This window comes from Calidris pugnax, unplaced genomic scaffold, assembly GCF_001431845.1.
Source record: "Calidris pugnax isolate Ruff unplaced genomic scaffold, ASM143184v1 scaffold54, whole genome shotgun sequence".
Lineage (NCBI taxonomy): Eukaryota > Metazoa > Chordata > Aves > Charadriiformes > Scolopacidae > Calidris > Calidris pugnax.
In genome coordinates, this window is record NW_015090864.1 from 3,612,585 (window position 1) to 3,625,112 (window position 12,528).

Genomic DNA, 12,528 nt, shown 5'->3' on the forward strand with positions numbered 1-12,528 from the left:
CCTCACGCAGACATGGCCGCCTCACAGAAGCTCGCTGCCTCGCACAGGCATGGGCTGCCCTCACACAGACACTGACTGCCCTCACACAGACATGGACTTCCCCCACACACGCACGGCCGGCTCGCAGGGAGAGACATGGACGCCTCACAGAGGCTCGCTGCCTCACACAGACATGGCCACCTCACAGGAACATGGCCACCTCACCCGTGTCCCCTTGTTCCTCAGCCACCCTCACCTCCCCACCCCGACTCAGCGCTTGGGGGCTGAGGGGAGGGTGTGTGTTATTTTTTCAATCAGCCGCCGCGCTTGAGCGCCAAAAGCTTTTGTAGTTTTTGGGCTCGGCAGTGTTTTGCTTTCCGTTGAGCTGCCGTCGTCCCTCTGCTGCTGGACCCCTCGGGCAGGGTTGAGGGTGGCAGGCAGGAGGCCAGGGCTGGCTTTATCCTGCAGCCACCAGTGTGGTGGGTCTGGCCTGGGGGGAAGGACAACCCCATGTCAGAATGAGGAGCTGTGAGGAGCACAGGTGCCACAGGAGAATCATGGAATGGGTTGGGTTGGAAGGGACCCTTAAAGTCATCTTGTCCAACCCCGCTGTCATGAGCAGGGACATCTTCAACTAGATCAGGTTGCTCAGAGCCCTGTCCTTGAGCCCTGACCTAGAATGTTTCCAGGGATGGGACATCTACCACCTCTCTGGGCAACCTGGGCCCATGTGTAACCACCCTCAGCATAAAAAATTTCTTCCTTATATCTAGACTAAGTCTCCCATCTTTCATAGAATGACGTGGTTTGGGTTGGAAAGCACATCATAGATCATCTTGTTCCAACCCCCCCACCATGGCCAGGGACACCTCCCACTAGACCAGGTTGCTCAAAGCTCCATCCAGCCTGGTCTTGAACACCTCCAGGGATGGGGCAGCCACAACTTCTCTGGACAGAGTTTCAGTTTAATACCATTACCTCTTGTTGCAACAGGCCCTGATAAAAAGTCTGTCCCTGTCTTTCTTATAAGCTCCCTTTAAGTACTGAAAGGCCACAGTAAGTTCTCCCTGAAGCTTTCTCTTCTCCAGGCTGAACTTCCCATCCCTGGGTATTAAAGCCTTCCATTAAGGAGAATCCAAACACCGGTTACATAAAACAAAATTTAAGACCAATTGAAAAAAACAAGCACGACTTCCACACATGCTTTCCCCGTTGCCTCCATCCTCCTCCCCATCTCCTCTTCACCCGCTCCCGCCTCTTGGGGCCGGGAGCACCGGTGCTGATGCCATGTTGGCTTAATTGGAGTATTCAGGCTGCTATTTTGTACCTGTCTGTTCATTTGAGAGACAGCTTCCACCTCGTAATGAACGCATCTGAATATTTATCTGCTTGTTCTGAATGGTATATTTGTATTTCAAATGCTTAATTGTTATTTTTATTTAGCTGCAAATTGCTGTTTTTATTTCGCTGGCGTACCTACTTGGAAGCGGCTCTAGCGTGAGGTTAATGCTGAGCTTCTCTTGATTCCTGATTATTTTTGTTAATTAATCCAATGCAGATAGGAGCAGAAGGACGCACAGCCCCTTCTAGCTTGTCCCGGCGATGGAAGATGTGAAGATAGTGGATCAGTCCCAGAAGAAACTGGCTTGTGTGGAGGAATTGGGAGAGGGCAAACCGGCTGGGACCATGGAGGAAATGTGGGCTAGATCTAGAGAAATGGGAAAACCCTATGACCGGGAGCAGCTTGGTTCTTCTGTGCAGCACTTCTCCAGAAAATGCCCTTTTTTTACCCTCCTAGATTTCCTCCCTTTCTCTGCAGCAGCGTGGCCTTGGTCCCCAGGGCAGCACCTTGGAGCTGCAGCCAAGGATGGAGATGGGCCAGGCTGGTGCCTCGAGCCTTTTCCCCTTGATAAAATCCTTTCTCACACATGCTGCTGACCCCAGCAACGTCTCTCCTTGCAGATGAAACAAGCCTGGGATGGGTTTCCAGCGCCATGGCCGGCTGGTATGGGACAACCTCAACACAAGGGCCAAAAAGACCTTCTCCCTGTCAATTCCCAGCCAGCTGGGGAGCAGCTCTATCCCCAAAGGACTTTAAAAAGCCTCTGGTGGAGAGCACCTATGGAGCAAAAACAAGCTGTAGGACCTGGCCTCATGACCAAATCCTTCATGACACGTTTGATTGCCCATGCCCTGGGCTCGCATAAGGGTTGAACTTCTAAAGTCAACTTGAACTTCTACAGTCGCGGGTTTTTTTTTTAGATAAAGGAATGAAGCAATAAAAGAAGAAAAAATGGAAGAAAAAGGAGGAGGGAAAAAGGGAGAAAAGGGAGGAGAAAAAGGAGAATAAAAAGGAGAAAAAGGTTAGAGGAGGGTGGGTAGGGATCACACAAGGAAACCCTGACTGTCCCTTTTGCCGAGGTACTGCTGAAGACTGACAGTGTGATTTAGAGTCCCCAGACCCAAGGGATGCTGCTGGATTCCTGCTGCGTTGTGCAGGAAGGGACCAAAATTAGGCAGTGTTTTGCACCAAAGCAGAGCTGCAAACGAGAGGCCTTGAACAAACCAGACCCCCAGAAATGGGTCACACTCAGGGCCAGCTGGACCCTGGTCCAAGTCAATTTCAGTGGGAAGAGCTACGTATTTCTGGGAATTATCAAGAATCTAATATCGGAGCTAAAAATAAAGCTTTTTATCAGTGCAGAGCTGCATGGAAGGGCTTCACGGATCCACTGCTGGTGGAAGGGTCTGTGGACCAGAAGAAGAATCATAGAATAGAAGAATCATAGAATCACAGAATGGTTTGGAGATCCACTGGTGATGGGAGGGTCTGTGGACCAGGGCACAGACCCAGTAAAGAGTCATAGAATCACAGAATGGTTGGAAGGGACCTTAAAGGTCATCGAGTTCCAACCCCCCTGCCATGGGCAGGGACACCTCCTGCTGGACCTGGTTGCTCAAAGCCCCATCCAACCTGGCCTTGAACATTTGTATTATCTTGGTCTTGAACACATGTCTCATCCTGAACAGCTGTGGACCCAATGTACTCCCATAAAATGGGACATGGCACCTTCATGGCACAGCGAAGCCCCCAGCACAATGGGGAGGAGGGGAGGGGATTTATTGCATGAGGGAATTTACTTGAAGAGATGAAGAAAGGGTTCAAGCATCCTCCCCCTGCCCCCTTTCAGCTCGCCAGCTTTTGGGTGCAGGATCAGAGGGGTATCAGCACCCCCTGGAAGGTCTGGGGGGGTGTTAAGGAGATATGGGGACACCAGAGGGAGAAGAGAAGTGTGGCAATATCCCCTCCTACTCCGGGGGACACACACATGGGGGCTTGCAGCAGGGTGGGAGCTGCGAGGCCACAAAATGGGAGGCAGGAGGGAGGCTGGAGGAGAGGGGAAAGGACGGAGGAGAGGGGAAAGGATGGAGAGGAGGGGAAAGGATGGAGGAGAGAGGAAAGGATGGAGGAGAGGGGAAAGGATGGAGGAGAGGGGGAAGGATGGAGGAGAGGGGAAAGGATGGAGGAGTGGGGAAAGGACGGAGGAGAGGGGAAAGGATGGAGAGGAGGGGAAAGGATGGAGGAGAGAGGAAAGGATGGAGGAGAGGGGAAAGGATGGAGGAGAGGGGGAAGGATGGAGGAGAGGGGAAAGGATGGAGAGGAGGGGAAAGGATGGAGGAGAGAGGAAAGGATGGAGGAGAGGGGAAAGGATGGAGGAGAGGGGGAAGGATGGAGGAGAGGGGGGGGGGGGGGGGGTCTTTTAAGAGAGGGAAAGGAGGAAGCAATCCTCTGCAGAGGTGTAAGGAGGGGGAAAGGAGCCGTGCAGGAGGTGTGGGGGGAAAAATAATACACCCAGGCACTGGGTTCAGCCCGGCCCCTCCGTTTGCAAATACATTTCTGCTCCGCTGCGCTTAAATCTCGGTGCGTTTTCCTGGCAAGATGCGCAAGACCCCGCTGGCAGAAACCCCTCGAAACCCCCCGAAACGGAAACAGATCCCCCTGCGTGCAGAGGGATGGGGGGAAAAGGGGTGTCGGGGGGGGGTTTGGGGCTTGGTTTTGGGGTGTTTTTCTCTGCCGAGGCTGGGGGGGGGAAGCGGGCGGTGCCGCTAGATGGCAGCCGGTCCCTCGCCGCTCCGCTCCCCGCAGCCCTCCCGCTTTTCCCGGCCCCGCCACGGGGCCTCCCAGTTTTCCAGCATTCCCGCTGGGTTTTTGGGAGGCGCAGCGTGGGCCAAGAGTTTCCGTGCCGGGATGCTTTGCAAAACCGAGGGGCACCGAGAGCCCAAGCAAAAAAGGCTCTTTCGCAATGCGGGGAGACGGCGAAGGACGGGCCTCCGAGCCTCCGACGCCTCCGGGCTGCCTTTCCCCGAGACAAAATCCTCCCCTTTCCTTCCCTCCCGCCCCCGCTTTTGGTTTCTTTCTGTTTTTCTTCTCTGTTTTTCTTCTTCTTTCTTTTTTTTTTTTTTTCCTCTCTCTCTCCGAAAGGCTGCTGCCTTTTCCCTAGCTCATTTCAAGCATCAAGGTAGCAAAATCAGACGGATACGTCCCCTCCGAACACAAGCTGAGCCACAGCAATGTGCTTACAAGGTTCAAGATGATTTCCCAGAACCGGGGGATTTTTAGGCTGGCGGTAAACTAAGCAGGGCCTGAGGCAGGCACATAAATGGCTTGACCTGGCTTTCCTCTGTAGGGCTGCATTTTTTTAGCCTCCGAAACAGTGTGGCCGCATCCGACCTACTTCTAGGGTATAGTCTCCAGCTCCTGGTTTCCCCCAAGCCATGTTTGAGGGCTGTCTGGGGAGAGGAATAGCTCGCCCCATCCAAATCCATGGCAGAGAAGGTGCAAATAACCATGGGATAAATCGGTCCCCAGGCCGTTTTCATCTCTGGGTGTAAATTTAGCTGCAACAACCATCTCTGCTCCTTCAGCTTCATCCCTCCTCCTATGAACCGTTCAAAGCGTGGTGCTGCTCTGCCCCTGGGCCCCAGGATGCTGACTGCAGGGAAGGATGCTCTGAGGGTGCATCTGCTTCGTTTTCATCATCCTTATTCTGGTTACAAAGGATTGGGCTCGGGTCGAGGGCAGACACACTGGATGTTACTGAAACTCACCCCCTCCTGGGACAGGACTTTTTTTAGACCGAAATAGGAAGCGCAAACCTCACCCTGAGCTTCCTCTAGGGTTTGGTTCTTCCTAGAGGTTTCTCCTTGCCAGAAATTTCTGCGCCCATGGCCGTGATCCAGCCAAAAGCTTAAGCACACGCTTAGCTTCAAACCACCTGGCCCCCTGCACTCCCACAAGTGCCTTCATGGACAGGTCCCCTTGTCCCTTCTCACCTTGGGAAAGGTTCTGCCTCTCCGTGCTGCTGCTGTGAGATGATGGGTCTCCTCTCTCTGGCAGCAGCAGGAGACAGGAGTATCACCTTGCCTTGCTGTAAACTGGCCACAAAACCAGCCTTGCACCTGGCTGTCACTGACAGGGACTCAAAAGCTTGTCCCCATGTCAATGCTGTGCCCCAACAGCTGTTCTCCAGAGACTGGGACCACCAGTTCATTTTGGCACAGGCCACCAAAAAAGCCTGATCCATTTGGTGACACCCACCCACCAGCTTGGACCCAGGTGGTGGTCTCCCAGGTTTGGATGTGCAAGAGAAATAGAAATTCAGGTTGGCTCTGATCCATTTGGTGACACCCACCCAACAGCTGGTGGTGGTCTCCCAGGTTTGGATGTGCAAGAGCTCTGATAGAAATTCAGGTTGGTTTCCCGGCCCTTCCACTGCTGTGAATTTAAATTCTGCAAGTCCTAATGCAGGGAATTGAAATGCATATTGATTAAGGGCCTTTTATGGATGCCTTGCAGAGCATATTAAAACTAATTTAAAACTTGCATTCCAGTATTAATGACTCTTGTCTCCGGCACTTTGCAGTCATTCAGTCTTGACTTTTAATTGAAACGCTTTAGTTAAGACAAATTCCATCAGCCAGAGAAGATGAAGTGTCCCTTCAGGTGTGTGCTGCGCGGGGGCTTTCGACCTCAGGGTTCCCAAATTGCAAAGTGGCTGTGACACTTCTTGAGAGGAGCCTCTGTCCTTCAAGTGGGCGCGTGTGGATCACCTCTGAGGAGCCATTTCTCTGGACTTCCCCTCCGGGCACTGCTGATTTGAGTGCAGGGGGCTGCAGAACAAGCGTTTCACTGCTCCGACACTCAAGGCAATTACGTGGGAAAGATTAATAACCTTCCTCAGCGGCCAGGAACTGCACCCACGTGCAGCACGCAGAAACCGGTGGTTTCCTCGGCGCTGGTGGTGCTCCTACGTCCCACTTCCGACAGCAGCGGGGCATGTACATGAGCTGAACAAATCTGAGTCAATTACTGCTGTCGCCAGGTTGAACACCTCACACCTCCTTCGTCATGTTTTCTTCTGCTTCTGCATTTGATCCCAGGTGGCTTGTTCCTGGCCTTGAAGTTCAGGTCTGAAAGGACACTGTGGCTTGAAAACAACCCCCAGGGAGGACGAGGCATTTCATGGACGGAGCAGTAAGAGGTGGCACCTTGGTGCTGCCAGGATGAATATGGCCCAGCTTGATGGAGACAGCAGCTTATTTGATATTCGCTGCTCCACAGTGGCTGACATAGGAGACAGGGGTCTGCATTGTGGTTTGGTGTAGAAGAACAAGATCTTGCATGTTATAGAGACTTATTTCAGTGGTATCCTCGCTCCATGACTGGAGCCTTCAACATGGCATGGGAGGGGGTTTGTCTTTGCATTCCCTTTGCATCCAAGGGCAGACAAGCCCATCAGAAGTGCGCAGCTCCAGATGGATGGTATGGTGTCAGGTCCAGTGCTCAGCCCACCAGGGTCAATGCCTACATGGAAAGCTTGAGCCCTGGCAGTCTTCAGTCTCACTGATTTGTGAACAAAGAGACAACTGCATCTGTGAATCCGCCTCCTCTCCTAAGCTCTTAAAGGAAATCAATATTTTCCATCCATTCTCTGGTGGGACAGGTCATTGAACGTCAATCAGTGCCTTCACCCCTGTGTGGGAGTCTACAGCCTGGGGGGACTCCAAGACCACAGGGATTTCCAGGCCATCACCCGCCCTGTGGCATCAGAGCAGGACAGGAGAGTCCCCCCATGCATCAGAGGAGGCCTCTGACCGCAAGAGCTGGAGATTAGTGACTGACCTATTATGGTTCTGGTTTAAAAAAGCCTTACTCCATCTGCTGATTGCATGCTAAACGATCGTTTGGTTTTTATGACTACATGTAAAACGTGAACCAGCTGGGATCTGAAGTGCTTCTCTCCAATCCAAGAGGCTTTTCTATAGGTCTCATCAAAGCCACCAGTCACCGGACACGTCCCCAGGGACTGAGCTGTCCATCCAGGCCATCACGCATGCAGTACAGCAGCACTTCCTATGTACATCCTGAGTGGAGTCACAACCACCAGCACAAATCAGGTGCTGAATAACCATTACCCCATAGAAGGAGATAAAGAGAAAATATTTTGCCAGAGGCTGCATTTTTCTTCCCCTCTTAAGTATTCATTTTATTCCTTCTCTGTTTTTAGCTTCTTGGTGACTTTCTTGTCCCACCCATCATGAAGAAAGCCCCTCATCTTGTCAACCCAAAAATCAATTTCTTGATAACAGCTGGGATGAGCCCCCACCTTCACTGTCTTGCTCCCTCACAGGGACTCTCCTGAGGCAGTGCAAACCCAGTGCTCCCTAAATGGACCCAAGCCAGTCTAGCAGAGAAGCTCCTCATAAGGCAGCAGGGAACCCCTCAATTTGAAGATAAACTCCAAGTCTCGTTAGGCTGGATCTGCTAGAAATATGTGACTTCAGTTTGCTTTTGCTTGGAGTCAGAGTTTTGTTGTTCAAGGAGAAAAGAAGACTCTGGCCCCCTCCCTCCCTTTTTTAAGATATTGTTCAGAGTTTCTTCTCTATGCAGCAAGTGAGGATGCTGGTGGTAACCTTTGCAGAGATGGTACGTGTTGTGTCCCAGCAGTCAGTGCCCTCATGCCTCTCAGAAACACACTCCCACAGGCCAGGATGCTGCTTTCCTTCTCCCTCAGGTGGGATGGAAATGTCCTGCAGGTGAAGGACCATTTGGAGGATGCCATGTCTAAAGCTGAAGAACAGCCATGCGACAACACAGAATGTTTTCATCTTCATGATTATTTTTTTTTTTTAAATCTGGTGAAAGCTGAGTGGAGATACAACTGCCTTGCTATAATATTAGGCTTCTTCAAAACTCAGACCTATAAGCAGATCCATGTTTTGCTGAAGGATCTCACCTTCCTAATGACCCAGGTGAAAGTACTCACCCCAGGCGCTCCTCACCACTTAGGGCAATTCAGAAGCCAGAAGTGAAGTGTTGTAGCTTGAACTCATCTTTAATTATCTGGAGTTTGTTCACACTGAAATCAAACAATCAGAGTGAAATGTCCTACCAGCATAGCCCATAATTCATGACTCTGTTGATTTCTCTCCTAGGCTACAGTGACATCAGTAAATAACAAAAGACTGGATCCTGTCAGAGAAATCAAGGAGGAGATATCAGAAGTATCAGGCAAATGCTCTCCAAGGGACATGAAAGCCAGAGCAGCCTGCCATCACCCAGCAAGAAAAATAGAGTGAAATCACATGAGATTTAATTCATCAAAAAGATCAGTTTAATGCAGATTTGTGTTTATATACTGTAGCATCTGGAGTTTCCAATGAGTGTGACCACATCCTCCTTGAATTCAGCAAGGCTTTAAAAGTGAACCACAAAGGAAACACAGAACTGATTTATTTATGGAGGAAAAAAAAGCTTTTGTTTTCTGTTGTTTTACAGAATGCCACTATGACACAACCCTGCTCCTTCTGGGACCTGTGCTACGTAAGCAGATCCTTGTTGTCCCCAAAGGTCACAGCCCGGTCTCCCATCTTTAAGACACATTCCACTCTCCTACCTTTAAGACCAGTTAATGATATGTTCCTGACCCACTAGAGTAGATAGGAAAATTTAATAAATATTTGTGTTCTTGTACTGCTATAAGGAAACCAGATCTCACCCAATTTTTTCTTCTCAAGCTAGTGACAGACCACTTCAGGGCATCTTTGATTTTCCATCTCTCAGCCTCCAACAGCCCCTGTCAGCAGCCCATCTGTTGGAGAGAAAACCTATTTGGGTCTGCTTGGTAGTTATTTAAGAAAAAAGGGACTACAAATGGTCATTCAGGAGTCTAAGTCCTGTAGGAAGCCATCAGGTTTTGATTCTTAACTCACACCATGCACAGGTAGGTCACTGAGACTGAACTTGAACATTACCTGGTGGTACAAAGATGGTGGGATGTAATGTGTTCACTTGATGCCATCACTGTGCTTTTTTTGCCAAATCCAGAGAACATGCTGCAATGTTCATGGTGACTGGCAGCCTGTCCATCCCACCAGCCACCGCAGCCATCACTGCCACAGTCCCTGGCACACCAGGACACGTGGGTGCTCTTGCATGGTGGAGAGGGCATTGCTTTGAGGATAGGCTGTTGTTTCTGAGTCACTACCTTAGCAACAGCCTCAGAAAAAAACAGAGGCAGGATGCTGTTGCATTGCCAGGACATGGCATGGCACCATTTCCACAGCTCCACTTCCCAGATGCCATCTTCAGCAGTACCGTATGGGTAGAGTGACCCTAGAAGTGGCCTTTCCCCAGAAGGCAGGGTGGTGGAGATAAACACCAAGTCTTTGTGCTGGGGTTGGCTATCATGAACGGCAGATGGTGCAAGAGGAAGCAGAACCAGCAGGATCAGCCAGCATTTTTCCTAGATGATGATAAATCAAAGCCAGCAAGCTGCTGGCATCTGCCTTGCATGGTGTCCAGTCCAGGAGAACAGAGAGGGCTGGTGGCAGAGGGTTGGGCCATGAATGTGGGAAGATCTCTGGAGGAGGGAGAGCCTTGAAGGCAGGAAAGCAATGCACGGAGGGAAGTGTTGAACTCACTCTAGACTGGGTGGGGCAGAAGACCAAAACATGAATCAGCTACTGAGCCCTGAAACGAGGCTAGTTTTGGTCACTTGGAGTTGGCTGCCATGGACTTGCCTCATTGCCAGTCAGTTCAACACCAGCTGGACAGAATCAGCCTGGCAAAGAGCCTGCTGAAGTTGATTAAATCATGATGCTGTTGCTGCCTGAAACTCTTCCTGTACCCCTTTCTGCAGTGGCTCAAGTAACAATACACTGACACCCTTCAGCATCTCCCAGACATCTTCTGTTTCCTCCTAGGCAGCTGTAGGACATCAGTGGAGTGTGTGCCTGGTTAGTGTGAAGGCAGATGGACCATTATGCTAATCGTTGCTTCTGTAACAGGATCTTTTCTGTTTTGCCCTGCAGGATGTAAGAGCAAGAAGGACTGGAGCAATGAACAACAGCTGAGGAGAACCAAAACCACCAAGGGCTTCTCTAGCTTTGTCACTGCTCCATGGGAACCAGGAAGGATGAATCATGAGGCATGACAATCTGCTTGCTCATGGGGCTGTGGGATACCTGATGCCTCTCAATAAAGTGATGTTCCAGGGAATCCCTGGCCATACTTGGGAGCGATACATCTAGCCTAACGTAGTGTCAAGAAACCTCTCTGTGGTAGGGTCACAGCACGTCACTGGTGCCGGCATATCTCCCAATTTCCTTGGCCTTCAGACAGATCAGCTGTGACTTTATGGTCCTTCAAGTCTCTAGGTCTACCCTGGAGGGTGTGGGTAGAGCTGGAGCAGCAGCCCTGTGTTCCTAGCCAGCACCAGTGATCGGTGGAGAGGTGGCAAGGAGGGACAGCCAGCTGAGTCCACACCAGCCATGTAGCTCTGCCTGGCTCCTAGTGGGAACCTGGAGAACATGAGGAGATGACTCTGGGCTAGCTTCAGGGTGTCCCAGCAGGGAGGTTAGCAGAGCAGCAGGAATATCTTCTGGTCACAAACCTTTCAAACCGTAGAAAATCTTTCCAAACAATACAACAGAGTCACTTTATATCGGGTTAAAGATCTGGTTCTTGTGGACCTAATGTGTAGATCGGGCCCTAAAACTCGAATTACTGCACTGCCTGATGATGATGACTTTAGATACTTTGAAAATATCGTGCATATTCTGTGGCATAATTGCTCTAAAATGTCTTTTCCTTGTTTTTCTGGTGCCAGGGTCACAGTTAGACCTCCTAGGTTTTGTAACCTGCTTGTTTACGCTGCTTCAAGCCAGATCAGAGCCAGGCCCCTGGATGTGACTTTATGGTCCTCCAAGTCTCTAGGTCTACCCTGGAGGGCGTGGGTAGACTTGGAGCAGCAGCCCTGTGTTCCTAGCCAGCACCAGTGATCGGTGGAGAGGTGGCAAGGAGGGACAGCCAGCTGAGTCCATACCAGCCACGTAGCTCTGCTTGGCTCCTAATGGGAACCTGGAGAACATGAGGAGATGACTCTGGGCTAGCTTCAGGGCGTCCCAGCAGGGAGGTTAGCAGAGCAGCAGGAATATCTTCTGGTCACAAACCTTTCAAACCGTAGAAAATCTTTCCAAACAATACAACAGAGTCACTTTATATCGGGTTAAAGATCTGGTTCTTGTGGACCTAATGTGTAGATCGGGCCCTAAAACTCGAATTACTGCACTGCCTGATGATGATGACTTTAGATACTTTGAAAATATCGTGCATATTCTGTGGCATAATTGCTCTAAAATGTCTTTTCCTTGTTTTTCTGGTGCCAGGGTCACAGTTAGACCTCCTAGGTTTTGTAACCTGCTTGTTTACGCTGCTTCAAGCCAGATCAGAGCCAGGCCCCTGGATGCGGTGGTGCCTTTCCCTGCGTTCTTCCTTTAGTCTTTTTCTCTGTCTTTTCCTCCCCATCCCCGACAGGGGAAGCACTGTTCTTCCCGTGCTCCTTGTTTCTGTTTGAAGCAGCCGTAGAAAAAGTGAGATCAGAGCCAGGCCCCTGGACGCGGTGGTGCCTTTCACTGTGTTCTTCCTTTAGTCTTTTTCTCTGTCTTTTCCTCCCCATCCCCGACAGGGGAAGCACTGTTCTTCCCGTGCTCCTTGTTTCTGTTTGAAGCAGCCGTAGAAAAAGTGACAATTAGGAAATAAAGAACCTACAGTATCTGCTTTGGCAGCACATCCCACCGCTGAGCAGCGCCGAGTCAAACCAGCAACCACCTGCCTGGGTCGGATGGAGATATTACTGCCTTGTGTTCTTGGATCTGCCCGAGATATAACACACCACGCTGCAGAGCAAGTAATAAACCAATCATCTTAAAGTCCAGCAATACTGATTTATAGTAGTCCTGTGAGGAGCAGGGAGTTGGACTCGAGGATCCTTATGGGTACCTTCCAACTTGAGATATTCTACGATTCTGTGATTTCAGGACGCTTAATTGAAATTTGGAAAATATTACTGATTAGAAGCAAATGGCAAGGCCACTTAACTTACAGTTTGGGAGATCAAGTAACCGTCTGGGGCAGGGTAACAGATACAAACTTTGGTTTGTGTTGTTCTCTGCCAAAATGATTAAATGTTGCTAAGCAGTGTCAGT